This window comes from Cyrtonyx montezumae, unplaced genomic scaffold (assembly GCF_038088225.1).
Source record: "Cyrtonyx montezumae isolate F1298 unplaced genomic scaffold, pur_monq_1.0 scaffold_3, whole genome shotgun sequence".
Lineage (NCBI taxonomy): Eukaryota > Metazoa > Chordata > Aves > Galliformes > Odontophoridae > Cyrtonyx > Cyrtonyx montezumae.
Genome location: NW_027072034.1, coordinates 24,396,904 through 24,415,174, shown reverse-complemented (window position 1 = coordinate 24,415,174; position 18,271 = coordinate 24,396,904). Strand labels below are relative to the sequence as shown.

At 37.1% G+C, this 18,271-nt stretch overlaps 2 protein-coding genes across 2 annotated transcripts in view; both read left to right on the top strand.

Moving 5' to 3' along the window:
• The window catches only part of POGLUT2 (protein O-glucosyltransferase 2), a 232,493-nt gene extending 231,579 nt beyond the window's left edge, over window positions 1-914 (top strand). The window contains exon 11 of the mRNA XM_065740951.1: window positions 903-914. The gene's annotated coding sequence lies outside the window, so the exon portion shown is untranslated. The remainder of the gene's footprint in view (window positions 1-902) is intronic.
• FGF14 (fibroblast growth factor 14) overlaps window positions 1-18,271 on the top strand; it is a 383,177-nt gene that overhangs the window by 65,814 nt on the left and 299,092 nt on the right. The gene's annotated exons all lie outside the window — the stretch shown is intronic.

Below are 18,271 nucleotides of genomic sequence, written 5' to 3'. Positions count from 1 at the left end.
TAAGAGGATCACATAGACTTAACAGGAACTCTTAATACACTTATATACACATATCAGTTTGCTTGATTCTTCCTGTTAAATCCTCTGCTTTAGTCAGGTGAAGATTATGAGTATTATTGTTGGAATTAGCAAAACTTTTACTGGATCAGAATTTGATCCCTATGCATGTGTGAAGCTCACAGTTACAGACAGCATTTTGTGAGTCCACCTGCTTTCACCGTCTACGATGAGAAAAGAACAGATAAGGAACTTCAAGCAACAGACTTTCTCTAATCTAATCTAGTTTGTGTAGAATTAGATTTTATTCTGACTCAAAGAAAAGATTATATAAAAAAATATCTTTACAGAAACCAGATCAGCTTCTTTCTGTCTTGAAGGCTATGCATTTAAATAATTTAATAGCCTGAAAGCTGCAAATGTAGGTCCCTTGATGTGCTTGATATGAAAGATGGGAAAGCAGGAAAGAATTAGGACCTGCCTACGAGGCCTCTGTCACCAATGATCTCTGACCATTGAGGATACCCTAATTTTTGGACACTTACTCATCAGGACTACTGCAGTGTATTTGGATCCTCAATAGCTGTTTCAGCAGGAGCCCTACATAACTTCAATCCCAGTCTGCACACTTTGGTTACATTTGGTCCATTAAATAAGCAAAATGAGAGCCAAGCAAAAAACCTTTTCAAGAAAATATCAGTTTCTTTCCAGTCAAATCTGTTTGCGTACAAGTTTCTCAATCCTCCTACATGGTTTGGCAGCATATTGAAAGAGTTTGGACTCATTTCTTGTAATGCAGAACTGAATTTAATTTTCTTGTCATGGTGACCCCTTTGTTATGAGGCAAAATACTACCCTCCTTCCCTATTCTGTCTGTGAGGGTCTGCATTTTCAAAATATTTACTTTTTAATATATGATTATATAGAAAGATAATATGATTTTTTCATACACCTAGGATACATGTACAGCTAAAAAAAGGAACTAGGTGCTTTGATATAGTTCATTATTCACTTTAGGATTAGATTCTCCACATCAATTTATCTGTAAAGAACAGGGCACCTGGCCTTGCTTTTCCTCTGGGTCCTTCCTTGAGGGATGCATTGCTGCCCATCTAAGAAGGATTTGGATGCATGAAACCCAGGCTACTACAGTCTTGGGGAAAAGAATGAGTACTTAAATATACAAAAGTTAAGGAGAAGATCACACTGTGGTGCTTATTAATGTCTTTTGGTGCTGTCGGCACTTTATGGAGTGAAGTGTCTCCAGAAGGGTGACCAGGATGTTTTTTAGAGAGGATAGTAAATTTAGTCTTAAGCTGAGTGAGGAAATAGCAGATAAGCAATGAGGATGCCCAGAAACTTTGGTGATTTAGTAGAGCAGGCCTACCATGAAGATTTCGCATGTTCTAGTGCTCTGCACAAAGATTCTCTCTGTACTGTGTGGCTAAGGTGACGCTGGTTTTCTGAGATATTCAATTTTACTGCAAGCAAAGTATCTGAAGTAGAGTTAAGCTTTAACAAGAGTGTACTGCTTCTCATATCAGAAGGATGCCATATAGGCATGGCTGCTTTTTTATTATTGCTGGAGTCTTTTCCATGTAGTTCTTGAAATGGACTAGCTGAGGCACCAAGATCCCTTCTTGCTGTCTTAAGCAGTATTATATCTTTTATGAGGTTATGACCTGCAGCATTCATTGTTGAATCTTCCCTTGACAAAGACAGATTTCCTCCCATAGGACTTTTATCCAGCTTTTTAAATAGCATATCTCTTTCTATATTCCTACCATTTGTGTTACAACTATATTTGGCTAATAGATGAGTGACAGACATACTATATTCTTTCTACTATCCATTCCCAATTTCTATATTTTTCATTGTTGGTGCAACCCTTCAAATTTTGTTGTGATGAAAAAAAGTGATGGATCAGAAAATACACACAAGTTGACACAGGTTCATTTTAGTTTTCCCTTTTGTCTAGATTTTGAGTCCTTTGCCAAAGACATTTTGGTGAGAATGAGTAGAAAATATGTAATTGTTACAGCTAAGGACTTTCCAGCCATGTACTGTGATTTCTGATTTCTGAAATTCTTACAGTGTAATTCGAGCCTTGTAGCACTATAGTCTTGGACTCCTGCTGACCTTTATGAGAGACTTGCTATACAGTCATAACAATTTTTCTGCCAGGACAGATTTTCTTTTGTTTACTATCAGAATATTTAGAAAGTGGAATGGAAAATGAACCTTTTATTTCTTGAAAAATTGCTATTTCTCAAAAGTATTTGGCATCTTGTTTTCTGACTGATGCAAATATTGAAGCTGCATTATCCAACTTCTCACCAGCACCTCTGTTTTACCTTCCAGAGCCTGGTAAGGGCTATAACTGTGGCTGTGTTTTGGCAAAAGCTCCAAACAGACAGATCTGTGCTCTTGTAGTGTCCTGAGTGTACTCAGATGTTGGTGCCTGAATGTGTGTTACATAACACTGCTGGTAAAAGTCATAGACTTGTATAGAAATGTGCAGTATGGATCTTTTTTATTTAGGTATTTGATGCATAGATTAATCAAGTGTATTGATTTAGGCATGACAAATTCTGGAATTATACATTAAGAGATATAGTATTTTTAGTAGACAGTTTAACTAGGGATGGGAGGTGATTTCTGAAGAATCTTGATGCCTTTCTCTTCTCCACTATCCTCAGCTACTAGAACTGATATTGGCTGAAATATTGACCTTTATTTTACATGCATATTGAAAAATACCAAAGCTTTAATCTTATCTAATGAAGCAGGGTAACTGTTTTACAACAGAAGGAAGAGTGCTGCTATTGTGCCCAGTTACAAAGGCATCTTCAAGACCACTTTACTCAGTACTTGTTTGCTTCCTACGATGTGTTAAGTACTACAGTAACAGTAATATTTTTAAAATGATAGTTCAGCAACTTCCAGAAAAAAACATTTCTTCCCACCCTGAGAATCCCTCATCCTCATAACATTAGAACCGACAGTTTGTGGCTAACTTCCTGATGACTCTAGTATGTTCTGAGAAGACAGAATTTCCTAGTGAAGTTTATATCCAAAGGCAGTTTTCCCAGGTATTTTGCCCACATTTGCCTGTCTCTCTTGATCTACTGAAAAACAGCAAGTGGATTTCAATATCCAGCTAGAAGGCTTGAGATCTCTCAAGTTGACGCTGTTGCAGCTAAAAAGCCCCTGCCTGCTCTAGCCTCAAGCAGCTCTATAGTTCCCAGTGAGTTCTTACTGATGCTCCTGCTCTTTAATATGACTCTTCTCCCTCTTCCAGATTATGGATATGGCCACTAGTTGGATGGTTTTGATCAGAGGTGTGGATTTAAAGGATAAAAATTTTTGAGAATTGTCATTCTTAGCTTTCAAAGTGAATGGTCCAGATGGCATCTGAGCGTTTTTCATCACCTTCAAGAAAGCATCTCTGCAGTCACTGAGTTATACCACTCCTTTAAATACATGCTTCAGTTCTTCACCTGAATTCTGTTAGATAAAGAGGAAAATACAGCTCCTCACATTGAATACACTTGTTAGCATATCCAGTTTTTCTGTGCTCCTAGGGGAAGTTACAGGACAGGCTCAAATTGACTGTTAGATCATCAGATCTGGCCTTATTTCTTGGACTTAAATTATTTATCCCATGACCCAAACCAGTGTCAGGAAAAGGATATGTCCAGAGTTCATATGTGAATACTCATTTTATTTAGACTTGATAATTCATCTACAGGAGCCTGGGCTTTTCAAGTATGTTAGCTTTCACTTACATAGTACATAATGTATTCTCAGCTGCCTGTCCAAGTGAGAACCGTGTATTCAATCAACAGAGTTAGAGATGAACATTTTTAAAAAATAGATTGGAACAAAAGTCAAATATACAGGGCTGAGATACTGGAGCTGTCTGCTATTTCATGATAATTTACACAGTGTGTTTTCTTTTTATCTAGTATCATACTGAAACAATACCAAGTGTTTTCCCTAAACACATAAGAGAATCAGGAGAAAACATTTCTTAAGCAGAATGCTAAAAATTACTTCTTCCTTTGAGAAAACAGTGTATTTGGCTTGATCTTTTCAGACACAATTTGTTGAGCTGAACTTATTCATTACTTGGTCATCTCTTCTTACTGGAATTTCTGTATTTCTTTCACTGTGGATCTCCATTTCTTTGGTGTTTTGTTGTTTTTAAGAGTTTGATTCAATAAAAAGACAAATTGATTCTCTGATTCATGTTTTATATTCCAAACAGTTCAGGATAATCTGAGACACTGTGAGTATAAAGATTTGTATGTATAGGGGAACTGTTAGTTCATAGATGGAACTGATGATTGAGCACCTGGTGAAGGAGTGCGGCTGGCCCAGGAAGCACAGGTGCAAACAATTCACATGTGCTTCCCATTTGACTGGAAGGGAGTGGACCCGGGGTCCACCCTTTATGGCTCATTTATGAGCTAGCCTTTGAAGGGAGGTCTTCTCTTGGATGAAGGCTGCTTCCTTAGAAGGAGTATTTTTTAGTTAAAGTGCCTTGCCACTGGCTGGGTGAGTCAATTTTTTTTATTCCCTGTATGCGATTACTCGTGTTCCTACTGATGCTTTTCCTGGTATCATGAAGAGCTCGTCGTAAGCAGTTTCACTGGTTCATAGGGCAAACAGTTTGATTTAGGATAGCTACTTACATCTGGAAATTTCAGAGGCTGTTTTTGCTGCACAATAATCAATGTTAAATGTACGTGCTCAGATGTTGTGAGCAAAGTGTCAGGGCTAGTACCACACTGGGATTTATGTTAGCCTTTAATATCATGGGACTCTAGAAGCACCCTGCTCTTACTTGGTAGTGATCCATGTTTTCACTCAGAACAGAGGAAATGTAGATGAAAGATTAGATTCATTAATTAGTATACCTAAATCACACCCTTTCTTCTATATAACCTGGCTTTTAACTCAAAGAAAAAGATGATGGAAGGTAAAGGAGCTTCCATTTTTAAAAATGCAGTCTCTACTTCTTTTAGTTTGGCCCACTGGGGGATCCTGTTAGCTTGATTGATGTTCCTTCTCTTGTAATGAGTTCTTTTTTTGTAATCTGCCAGGCTTTACTTTTCTTATCTGACTATCTTCTTTGATGCTGTTTTCATATAAACAAAAGATTTTCAAGAGCTTCCATTTGTTAGCATGTCACTACTGTCTTGGATTTCATATGAAAATGGTGATAAAAGTATAGTAGATATATAAGGCTGTTTTTACAGTTGAAATATAAGCTACAGTTTTACAAAGGTATAAAAAGAGTTCATAAAATCAGGATTCACACCTTCATAATACAGTGTTCATGTGGCCACACAGTAATTATATTTTATGAACTCCACCAAATCAAACTGTGAATGTGTCTTAGATTTCTGTGGATTCTATTACCACCTGTGGTTTTTCTAACAGAGAGACCTAGTAAAGTGTCAGCATAGGGATTCAGGCACTAATAGCGTGTGACTGTGGATTCTATGTCTTTCGTTACAACAATACAGACACCTGGTAAAACAGCTTACCACCAACCTGCAGCTGGGGGCTTTCTGGAGTCAGTCATTATGCAAGAAATTGAGATGGTTGACTAGTTCAGCAGCAGGCCTGAATTGGCTGAAGTAAATGGGATTTTGTTTCCTGGATGCTCTTGAAGTTCATCCAGAGGCTGTCTCAGACACTGTAGTGTGCAACAGTCTTGCCTTGTCTAAAATGTGTATGGGAGTGAGATGCAGGCTTTAAAGTTGCCTAGACTGCCACTGAAAGTTTTTTTTTTTCCCAGTGACCTTTTTCAGACTCATCTCTTATCTTTGCTGTGTTTTCAGTCTAAGACCTCAGGTTGCTTGCACAAGAGTAACCCTTGGGATAGACTTCACAAAGCTGTCAATCTGACTGCTTCCAGTTGTAATCAATCCCACTAATTCAAATAACTTAATTTCTTGCTGATGCTGGACGATGAGTTGCTGAAGCCAAAATAAGAGCATATTATAGTTGTATCAAGACTAAAGCAAGTGCTGGGTAAAATAGCAGATCAATGGCTGAATTGATTTCTATCTTATTTCCTACTACAGTGTGTAATGTGTATGCATGTATACAAGTGCACATGGAGACTCTTTTCACTAACAACACTAAATAGTTACTGACAGTAAACTCAAAATATTAGTGAGATGGGTCATGATTATATGCTAAAATGCAGTTGTTATGGTCTGCAGTTTTATTTAAATGTACTTTTTTGGAGACTATAGAGAACATAGCTTCTACTTTATGCTCATACAACAACCTATCAAAACTAAGATGACTAATGAAGTGGATTACTTATTCTGTTTACCCTAAAATAAAGGGGAAAAATAAAATAATTCATTAACGCACTTTTCCTGCTGCAGGTTTCTTGTTTTCCTTTGCTATGGATTGATAGGCATAATTTGGAGGTATTTTTTAATTTTCAATTACTTTTCAGCCTGCTGAAAAGAAGTAGCAGTGCAGAAATGCTATACAGTTATCAATGTACAATAATAAATATTTTTCCTTGTTATGTAATCCTTTGCATTCTGGCTTAAGGTATCTGATTCAGTATCCCAGGATTCTGATGTTACGAAGGTCACTGAAGTAATCACAAATCATGCAGAAGGAAAATTAGACTTCCTCATTACATGAACAAAAATAACTGGCTTTCCATGAATATTTGCATAGTATTTTAATTGTTTGCCTAACAACTTGTGCAAATGCATATTAAAGAGGCAAGATTTGGTATCCAATTTACTAATGCAACTAATGACCGATACTGGCCTTTCTTGGGTATTTTTAAAGACTGACTGTATCAGCAGCTTTTGTACCTCTTGTTGTTCACCTTGTTGTGATATTTAAGTAGTGATCTAAAATGTAAGTGGAAATTGGTTAGTCTGGGTTCTTGCTACTTGCCTTCTTTTTGAAACATTTATCTGTTTTTGGTTACTTTATGTTGCAGGTGGGGCACATAATCATAGCAGATATGGATAACCCCAAAATAATGTTGTACTATATTAAGAAGCTGCAACAGCACAGGCCTTTTGCATTGGCTACACAACCCAACCACAATCAAATTAGTGTACTTTAGGTTTATCAGCATATAGCAAGTAGTGTACTCAGCTGCTCTTCTGCCTGCGTCTCACAGATATGTCCAGGAGCAAATGCTTAAGGTTTCCTTGATGATACCTATTGTTGGATCAATTAATCATCAAGCGCTAATTTGTGCAGTTGGTTCTCATTAACCATAAGATGAACGTGCACATCTCTATTCTAGCTTGACAATTATTCTGGCTCCTGTGTAGTAATTTCCATTCACTTCTCAGCAAACTTTAGTGCATTAACTTCCCCATCTCCTCAAATGAAACTAGGGAACTTGAGTGTATGTATAAAGAAAAAAATGATGAGACAAATTTCAGTAGATTAGTAAATTTACAAAAGTTAGTTCTCTTCCCACCTTCTCCTCTATGCTTTTATACCTCTGCTAGAAACACACTGTTGTCTTCAGAATTACATACACCTTGGTTTCTTTGTCATTTGCAAGAGAACTGTGTTCCACAGTCTCTTTCCCCTTATTTGGGTTCCTGTGTATACTTCCTTACTGACTTTAAAAGGCATGCATGCATGCACACAAAAAATTAGTGGCCCGAACTTCCTCTTTGCAGATACTGTGTCAGGAATAGGAAAGTTTTTATATCTGTTATTCCACCTGACCCTCGGTTGGATCAGAAATTCTTTGAAGTCACTTATAAGGGTAGAGAACTGGTTTCGTTAGATTTGCATTATGTGGCTTAAGCCTTGCAATTGAACAAGCATGGGTTATTTGTTCATTCCATAACAAATAAACAATTCAATTTCTTCTTGACAGGGGAGGAATTAAGAACTCCTCTGGATTAAGAACTTGGTCAGTGTTAGTCTGCCCTATTTATCTATCTGGATAATATTTACTTGTAGCATCAATGTGAGATGTAATGTAATTTGTGTTTCATATACTGCAAAATTAGGTGAAGTAATTAGGTGATGATACTTAAAGGATTTGAACATGTTGTGTACTCCACCATTTGTCCTGTAGCAGGGCTTTGAGATCATTAGTTTCAGCTTTGTAATACAAATGTTTGAACTGAATATCATTTAATAGGGCTTTTGGTATGGAACTGATGCTGTTGTAGTATGATATAAACTAGTGCTCAACAGATTATCAATATTTTCCTGTATCAACGTGCAGTGTTATCTGTGGTGGACAACAACTTTGTCCATTGTTGGCTTTTTTAAGAATATAATGATCTGCTTCCTGCAGATTTGGCTGATTTGTTTTATTATTTTTGGGCTCAAGCAACAGAAGTTCTAGCTTTCAACACTCAAGATGAAAGGAAATTTAACTCTTGTGTTTGCTTTGTGTTGTCACTTTAAAAGATTGTCATTAATGTTAATGAAACATTTTGTGATACCAGTTCACATTCAGGAGTAGTCTGATATATATTCCGTCTCCTTGACTGAGCATCTGGGCTGGATGATGAACAGCTTTTTGCAGCAGGACACATTTGGGCGGTCTTTAAGCTGCATAATCAAGTGTAAGTACCTAATTAGTGCTCATTATTATCTCAGAAGATTGATATCACTCACTGACCTGAATGTCCATTTTGTAATTAGGAAGATGTTAAAATGATCAGTGTCCAGAGGACCTGACAGGTTCCAGTATCCTAGCTGGGTTGCCTTGCTTTGGAAAAGGACTGAGCATGAACTGTTTTATCTCCAGGTTTACTTGCAGCATGCCTCTGGGAATTATGACTATGAGTACTGACTGAAATATTATTTTAGCGTTTCAGAGTTTTCTAAAAGCACAATAAGAGTCAGCAATAATTTCTTTTCAACTTTTATTTCCAAACAGAAGATCCTTTCTTACATGGCCTTTTTGAATCTTGAGTACTTTTATCTTCCTTGATGTCACTATCTGTTCTTGTATCATAATAGGTAGCAACCTCCTATTAGTGCCGTAGCCTCTGAAATCTGTGTGCTGCATGTCTCTTCCCATGTTATCTCAAAAGAAGAAGCCAGACTTGTTTTGGCATCTGTGTTAAAGTGATGTGTACAACACTATTATGCCCAGCAAGTCATATGGGTGCCTTGTTCGATCACATCAATTGCTGACTTTGTGGTTGATGCTTTTTAATGACAGTATGAAGGACATTAGAGGAATCTGGCTGAAACAGAAAAAGATGGAAACAAAAGAAGGATATCAAAATCTAGATGTCTTAAACAGATCTGAGAAGCCAGTTCAATAAACTGTGATGTGGAAATGTTACTCATCTGCTCCCTAACCCTGGAAGAGCAGCATGGGTTCTGCTCTCTTTGACTGTAAAATTCCTCAGGCATCTGAAAACTAACTTCTGTCAGCTACAGTCTGTTTCATTGCTGGTGTAATCTAATAGTTTGTGTTTAAGCTTCATTTGAATCTAAAGATGGGAACTTCCTCTCCTTACCCCTGCAGCACTCCTAGCATAAACTGAACACAATGTGTTAGTGCCCACTGCTGCTGTTCAAAGCACACAAACTGCTCTCCTGATGCCTCTGGGGCCAAACTCCTGCTGGCTAGAGGATACCAGAACTAGACATTGGAATAGTTTCATGGTGCAAATACAAGTTTAAGCTGTAAATCTCTGCTCGTAGTATTAACTTAGTCTGAAACTAATCACAGGGGGGAGAAGAAGGAAACACTAGTAATCTGATATAGGACAGAACACATAAGAGTATATGGAGAAAGTGAGGGACTACACCTGGAAGTAAAAGGTGATGGATCGAGTCTTCTTTTTTTTCCTCAACTGACCTTGACCCTGCTCTGTATCTCTAGATGTGAGACTTTGTATCATTGTTTTTTTTCCATAGGATCTAAATGATTCTTTTTAAGGCATAGTGAGCTCAAGACAATTTCTCTTTGTGTGTTCTGTGGGACATTTTGCTGCTTCCATCTTGGATCCTTTACTCATGCCTCTTATAGACTAATCAAAATCACTGTCTTGCACCCAAAGAAAGTGCATCCAGGAGTGTGGAAGCTCTGTGGTTCTTCACCTGGGCATAGCCATACAGCATCTGTATTTTCTTTTCCTGTCTTTTAGGTCACAATGCTTGGTGTGAGTTAGGATTGCTGCTGTAGGTGGAAAAAGGGCATGAATTTTGAGTGAAATGAGGCAGCAGATAGTAGGATGCATACATGTGTGGGTGTGGATGTTTTGAGCTGAACTCTTGAACTGTCAAGCAGAAGCCTACTACTTGCTACCTGTAACTGATACTGTTTGCTTGTGAGCTTTGGTGGCTAAAGTGACGCTTCCTCAGTTCTCCAGTGTAGAGAGACATGAGCCAGAAGCAGCACTGAGGTAGCGGCTGACATGCTGTGTTTCTGAACACAGGCAACTTAGATTGAGAAAGCTGAGGGCTTGAGATGCTGGAGAGCAGAGCTGATGCCAGTAAGGATAGTTTCTGGGAAAAAAAAACAAATCATGAATAATCAGTCTAAAAAGGAGGGAGCTTGAAAGGATAGGAGAATATTTTGGCTGAAAGAATGGTCCTGAAAGTGATCCTAGAGACCAAAGATCTCAACAAAGAGCTGTGTAGAGATGAATGCCAAAGGACATTCAGATGTCCTGCCCCATAGGAACCAAGACTGATTGCAGCAAGCAGTAACACTGTTGAAACTCAGTTGACTTGATGCCCTACCATTCTTGTCCAGCAGTGCCAACCTTTTGAAAACTAATGGCCTGAGAACTTGAGGCAGTAAGGGAATAGGTACCTGAAATAATTCAAGAGAGTCAGACTCTCATCTCACTTGTTCTTTGGTGAATCCCAGTATGTGCATGTGGTCTGGGCCGTCATTCACTGTTTTCCCTGTGGCATTTTGACTCATGAGTGCTGAGGCTGCCATAGTCCCAGTGGACTGGGTAGCCATACAGCTGTGTAACTCTACCTTCCCTTAAGGAACTGAAATGTCCAAAGGATTTTTGACTGCATCCATTCTTTCTCCATCCTGCCTCAGCAAAGCCTACAGCTGTTTCAGGCCAGGCACACAAATGAAGTTAGCATTTTCTACTAAAACTGGGTCTTTGGAAGGGCTTATAACTATCTAACTGAATGATGCGACCTGAACTCTTGCAAGACAGATGGTTTGAAATATAAAAATATCCTGCCTGTAGATACGTAATATTTTTTACTTATTTTTCCTCTGCATAGTGAATGGCAAGAATTTAAGGTCTGCAGATTCCTTAGTACTGCTGTAGCATGGTATTCTTGTCTTCCTCACATTTTTTCCTTCCCTCCAATTTTAATATCCTAACTTTATATGTCTTATCTACATTTATTTTTCACTGTTTTGCACTACATTCAGCTCATCAGTACATTCTTTTTCCCTCATTGCTCAAAGAGTTTTCATCAGTGCAAGTTCATTGCTGTGGAAGCATCTGTGTACTCTTTCCAATGTTCATGTACATTTTATCACAAGGAGCTGTGAGCAATAAAATTCAGTGTACTGAAGGACTTTATTTTCTTTAGTTGAGGAAAACCTTGGGCAACAAATTCATCTTAGACTTAATAATCTTTTTTATACTATTTAGGTCACTCCAGTTTATTTATGGTTTAGGTTTCCTGACTGAGGTGCATCTGGTAGAAGTCACAGAACCAGTTAAACTAGTGGGTGGGACTCATAGGAGGGTGTTGGTACCGAGCAGTGTTTTTGTACCAAAATGAGAAGAGAAATAGGCCATATGGGGCACAGCTAATAATATCACTGGAGGGACTTCTGGCACAGGAAGTATACATGTGCTGGAATTAGGTCATGCTCCTCATCCAGTTTCTTGCACAAAATTGTCTGACCCTGGCACTTGCCCCAGTGCACCTGAGGGAGAGCAGTCTGGCCCAGCATCTGTCATCCATTTTATATCTTGAAATGGAGATTTATGATAGTCCGTGGAAAAATCAGCACTTTAAGCAGATCTGCCATGGGCTGCAGTGCCCTCCCTGAGGGTGTCTGTGATTCTTGACAGACTCTTAGTTGCTTGTGAGTAAAACAGGAAACAACACAGTTCTTACAGGTCTACCTAAATCTGAACATTAATGAGAAAATGTACTCCTATGAAAACTCAGTGTGCTCAAGCTATATACTTCAACTCTGACCAATTAACACAGAATGTGGAATTTAGGGATTTTTGCACAATTTTTTTTAACATGAACCACAGCATACCAGCTAAAATTATCTGGTTATTTCTAACTAACTGGTTTCTTACCATTGCAAAAGCCTTAGAAGTTGCCTGCATGTCAAACTCTTCTACTTCCTACTTGTAACTGCTCAACCTCTTTGAAGGTTAGTTTTGCTTGTTCAAACTGATAAATAAAAAAAAGGCAGGCCCTGAAATTGGCTTGTGAAGCTTTTCTTATATCTCTAAGATGATGCTCTTCCTTCCTAAAACAAAGGTACTAAGAATTAGAAGATACCTTATTGGAAACATTAACAGTTTAATCATGTGATTGAAAGCTTGCAAATGTATGGATGTATCTATTGGGCACCAATGTGTAGATGATAATCTAGCCAAGGTCTCTGGGCCTTTTCATGGTGTCATTTAAGCCATTCCAGGTGCAGAACGTTCTTGTTATATATATATATATATATATGTGTGTGTATATTCTCCATTAAGAGTAAGGAGGATGCCAGTGCAGTTTTAACAAACGCGCAACTAAGTAGACTGCAAGCTGTATGGATCTGAATGTGCAATGTAGGGTGCTGTGTACATGGCATGTGACGTAGACTTGATAGTTATCCTGTACTCTCAGTCAGTATGTTGGACTGGGGTTTGAGATTTTGATTTTGAGATTTCCATGATAGATACAATATAGACTGCTGGGAGAGGAAAATGTTACAAGTTCGTGCTATATTCCTGCACAGAGAGTTATCCCTGTGTTCTATTAGTAAAACTGTAATCTAGAGTTAAGCGCATTTTAGTGCTTAAACTGTATAAAAGTTGATATACATACTACAAATATTTCAACTTTTGTTGTTCTTCTTGCATTGTAATGTGACATTTATCCTATTGTGCCAATGACTCTGTCAAAACTGCATGTTCCTCTATTATAGAAAATCCTTGTGAGTCTGGTGGGAATGATGCAGGTAAAGAATTTTCTTACAAAAGGAATCTTCTGTGCAGGGGAATGGGGGAAGAGCAAATGACTGTGCATTTTGGCATTATATACCACTGTAATGTTAGATACATACCAATGAATGGATAACAGCAGTATGTTACACCCTTTGAAGATTATTAAATGAATGCCTTCTCTGTCTGATGAGCAGCTTAATGCTAGAAATAACTTAGGAGGCTCTTCTATTTCAGCCTGCTGTAGAGAGTGGCAGTGTTTTAAGTAGTGCAGTATGTTCTGTGAGTTTGGTGCAGTGCAGCAAGCTTGTATAATATTAGCATCATCTTGATGTTACATTTGGATCTTAACTTTGAGAAATGGAAAGCATCCAGTGTTTTGCCTTTCTTTTCTGTCTCTCTTCTTCTCTTACTTTTTTTTAAGTAAATTAGAACTCACAAAATGAGTTCCAGTACAGTGTTGCTACCAGGAAGCCCACTGTTTGTTGGAGTATTATTTTTCTCAAGACAGATTCAGCATTTTCAAACTTCCTTCTTACTATGGCAAGCTAAGGCTCTAAGTCTTTTCTTGCCTCCATGCAGGTAGGAAATAAACAGCAGAGGTGCTGCTATGCGTTTCTCAATTTTACTTTAGTTGTAAAAATATATTTTAGGGATGGACTATTCATAGTTGAATATTTTAAAGTAGCCCTAGAGCTTGTTTCAATATTTATATTTTGTTTTCTCCAAAGTCTTCAGAAACATAAAGGAGATGCTTCTTCCTTTCACTGCCAAGCTTGCTGTTTACTCGCTCACATCTGTTTCCACATGTTAAGAATTCATGATCACTTCCTTGAGTTCCAGAACCATAAGATTTTTTAGAAGAGCAGAAATGAGTTACTTAGTGCCTTTAAGGCTCTTATTGCAGTGGAGATTTGTGTGCTTTTCCAGGTTCTTGTCTGCTTAGACTCCCAGTAATATTTTCTGCTTACTCATAAAGGGACAATCTAGTTTAGAGGCCTGCTTATCCTGGAAGATAATTTATCTGCCTATTTTAGCCTCATTTTTTTTTATTTGGAATGAAGTCATCTTTTTCACAAGGAGGATCTGAAAATGATGAATTATTTCATTTATTTATCCAGTCAGAATAAATAAGTAGTTATGTTTTTTTTTCCCCTGTTATTTATTAGGTATTAGGATTATTTCAAAATTAGTTCACCCAAAACACAGGAAACAGTCACTTCTTTCATTTTGATCAGCTTGCTTCCTTGATGGTTAATTAAATTATATCTTTCAGATGTAAACATACTTCAGCAGACTAAAACTGGTTTATAGCTATAGCACACATTGGTGTAGTTGCTAGGCTGTTTGTATATGCTTTAAGCATCCTGCAACCCTCAGGAAGAATAAAAGTAATGCAGTAGTTCATAATTTTATTAATAAATTGATTACTAATCATAAATTTCATATGGCTTCAGAAAATAAATATTTTTTGCAATGTCTTATAATATTTACTGGCTGTAAGAACAAGATAGGCAAAAGAATAATGGCCCAGGAGAGTTCATTCTAGTACTAGGAATGTGTTATGTGTTACTTTCATGCATGTTGTTGCATAATTTCAAACATCTTGTCTGTTTCCTCTTTTTTTTCTTCCATCTTATAATTTCTTGGGAGGGGACTATGTCAAATCCTCTTTTTTTCCATCTTCCTGAACCTAACTACTACCTGCAGTAAAAGCAGATTCTGATTCAGTTCTATGTTATATAGTTCTTGCTAAAGGAAGGAAGCTCTTAAATGAGAGTTGTAAATTAAGATTCTGACAGAAAATGGTTCTTGGTGCTGCACGCTGGACCGAAATCTGATTATGAAAATATCTGAGCGAAGTCAGAAAGGAGAATTAAAGATTTTATTTTTTCTGAACTCATTCTACTGTCACCACTGCACATAAACTGTTCTTCCTTTCTGTCTCCTAATACATTCACCATCCTTAGTCTCCAGTCTTCAGTTGAAAGAAAAATATAATCAGAGAACACTTAAATTTATGTCCTGTTCACTGAAGCTCTGGCCACCCTGTGCAGGGAGTGGGGTGTAGCTTTTCATTAAGGGTAGTAGTATACATGCAGTAGTATGGAAGAAAAAAAAATCCCTAGAATTCTGTTCAGACCTCTACTCTGTTTGATAGCTTCCTATTCTTGAAGTTTTCCTTTAAAACCTTTTTTTTTTTAATTTTTGTTTGAGGCCTTATTCTTGAAGTATTTTTAAAGCTGACTGTAAAGGATGAATTTAATGACAGCCACTGCCCAGATGGTCTCTTCGTTCTGTTAACAAAGACATTTTTTATCAACGCTACATTTTTCTCTGTAGGATGAAAGCTGAAATCTTTCTTTAGATAGAATGATGCAAAACCCAAATGAACATAAGTGATGTTTTTAATATACTTCTCAAATGTAATAGCAGAACAGAGGATAGATTAGGGTGGAGCCTGGAAATGCTAATAAAGTTATAAATTCCATAGTTTCTTCTTCAGCAGGACTTCATCTCAGAAATAGTTACCACAAAATTAGAGTAATTTTGTGCTTTCAAAAAAGGCTAACAAGAAAGAAATAGCATGTATCACATTCAGAAAACAGGAATAGCAGCTAGAGATAAAGGCTTGTTTTATCAAGATTTATTTCTTGTAATGCCATTTTGAGGGTATTTTGCTTATTTGTTTAATGGGGAGAGTCTAGCTGATTAGCTTCAAACCCAAAAAGTGAACATGAGAACAAACTGTATCACACTTCATTTCGACAATATGAAGTCCTAGTGGTTGATGTTAAAAAGCCTTCTTAATCTCCATGCTTCTCAATATCATTGTTAACACTACTATTTAATTTCTTTTCTCCTAGAGCACCTAAGAAACATTAAAATGCTTTTCCATCAAAAAAATATTTACATCACAAATTAATTAACCCTAGCAAGGCTTCTGTACTACTAAACATCTACCATCTAAGCCATCAAGACATGATAGAAAATCTAGATATCTTTATGGCCTTATGATTGTGATCACCTCTTCATGTCTTCTTCATCAGACATGATGGTAGTTCATAGTTGAAAGTGAGGCTTTAGGTTTCTGAAACAGCACTTTTCTTTTGATCAATGTCAACAAAAATACATTTAAAGGTTTGGGGATTATGTGGTTGACCATGCTTCCCGTGTTTTACAACATCTATTTTTCAGTTTCTTTCAAAGAGAAAAAACTTCAGTCATAAGGAACACAGATTCTCTTATGCATTGTCCTATGAATAGTGGGAAGGCACAATCAATCAAACCTTTGCAGATCAACCCAAAACAATGCAAGTAAGAAAGGCTTTCTGCCTGTGTTTTACAAGACTGAATTAGTTATCTGAAAGGAAGATCAGCGGTATAGATTTGCAGACAGTGCTTCAAATAGTTTTCGGTAGGGTGACTGGAAAACAGTGGACATTAAACACCTGGAGAGGGTCTCTAGTGGTTTGGAGAACTGTAAATCTCTAAACAGTGTGAAAAGTTTACTGAAAGGCTGCAGCGAGTACTTTGCTCTGAAATGTGATCCATTTGCTAATCAATGGGTCAAGGCAACTCCTTTTGGCAAAGTCTGAATGTTTTTTTCTGCATCGGCATTGTTGGGAAATTTTCAACCTGTCTCAGCACAGGAACACCGAGAAATAATTTGTATTCAGGTATTATTATTTTGAGTATCTAAGGAGATGTTGGTAAAAAGGGTGTCAAAATGAAAACATGAAAGAGTCAGGACTGAATGGGTTTTACAAGGAGAATAGAGGTGAAAGTCTGATTCTAAACAGTTCATACCCTTTGAAAAATGAGGCTCGAGTTTGGAGGCTGAATGACCTAGTAAAGAGACTAAACTGACAAGAAAATATAAGTGCATATTCCCCAAATTAGGCTTCTGATTTCATTTAATTGACTAAATGTTCTTTCTCTTCTGAGGATCACTTCACTGTTTGAAGTTGAACAGAGAACGTTTAGTCTGGAAAAAAATGCAAGGTTAGGTGCTGCACAGTTACTTCCCAGCACTAAGTTAGTAAAACTACGTATATAAAAAAGCCTAAATTTCTTATATTCATTGACAAATTACTTAAATAGGAAAAAATTCATGAGTAACTGTAAGCAGATTACATAGCTCAATATCATTCTGATAGTGTACAGAATCTTAGCTCTACAGGATGTAAAGAATGGAAAGAAAAACATCTAAAATGATTTTTCCAACACTTACATTTATATTATATATAATTTTTTCAGTCACTCTGTTCATATTTTAATCGGTGCTGTCATGGTGGTAATATTCCATTGGTGAGCCAAAGTACAGAAAGAGAGGCTTTATATTCTCAAAAATGAGTAAAAGAGCAGTGTTTATCTATCTGCAGAGATAACAAGAAGCCTTATGACAATTACTGCTATCCATATTGCTTCTGTACCATGAAATTTCCTCTCACCTTTGACACTGATTCTTAAGCCTGCATTAGAAGTTTTATGCAAATATTTTCCAAGTGGTCTAAGATGCTTTCTGCTTTGTATGATAACAGCAATTTTAGTATCTTCCTGGGTATGACAAAGATAAAGAGATGCTGTCAATATCGTAATACTAATATCTATTTCTGTTACAGTATGTTTCCTCCTTTTAGGAAGCAGTTTGAAAGCTAATAAAGGTTTTTCCGTGGTTTGGAAATAAAGTTTGGCGTAGTCACATGGGCAGTGAATTATAGCAAAATATTCTTAAAGTTTTGATAAATAGCCTGGTGTAGCCTTTTCCTGGTTTCTCTAATTTTCTTAGCCTTTCTGGAATTATGAAACTCAAGTCTGACCTTGAACACAGCACTAGAAAGATCATGTTGTCTGAAGAGATGTGGATGGATTGCAGACCCTGCTGCATATTGATTCTATTAAGCCTGAGCCTTTAATTAAAAGAAAGTTCCGTTTATTTCATATCCAGAGATTTGTGAATAAGGATGTGGTCAAATGTATTAAAATGGATAAGCATTACTGTGAACGTTGTACATTTGTTGTAAAGCACACATTTCAGGAGGAAAAAAACCATGATATTTCTTGTAAAACTGCTTTATCTCATTGACTTTCTCCATCCAGGAAACATTGTG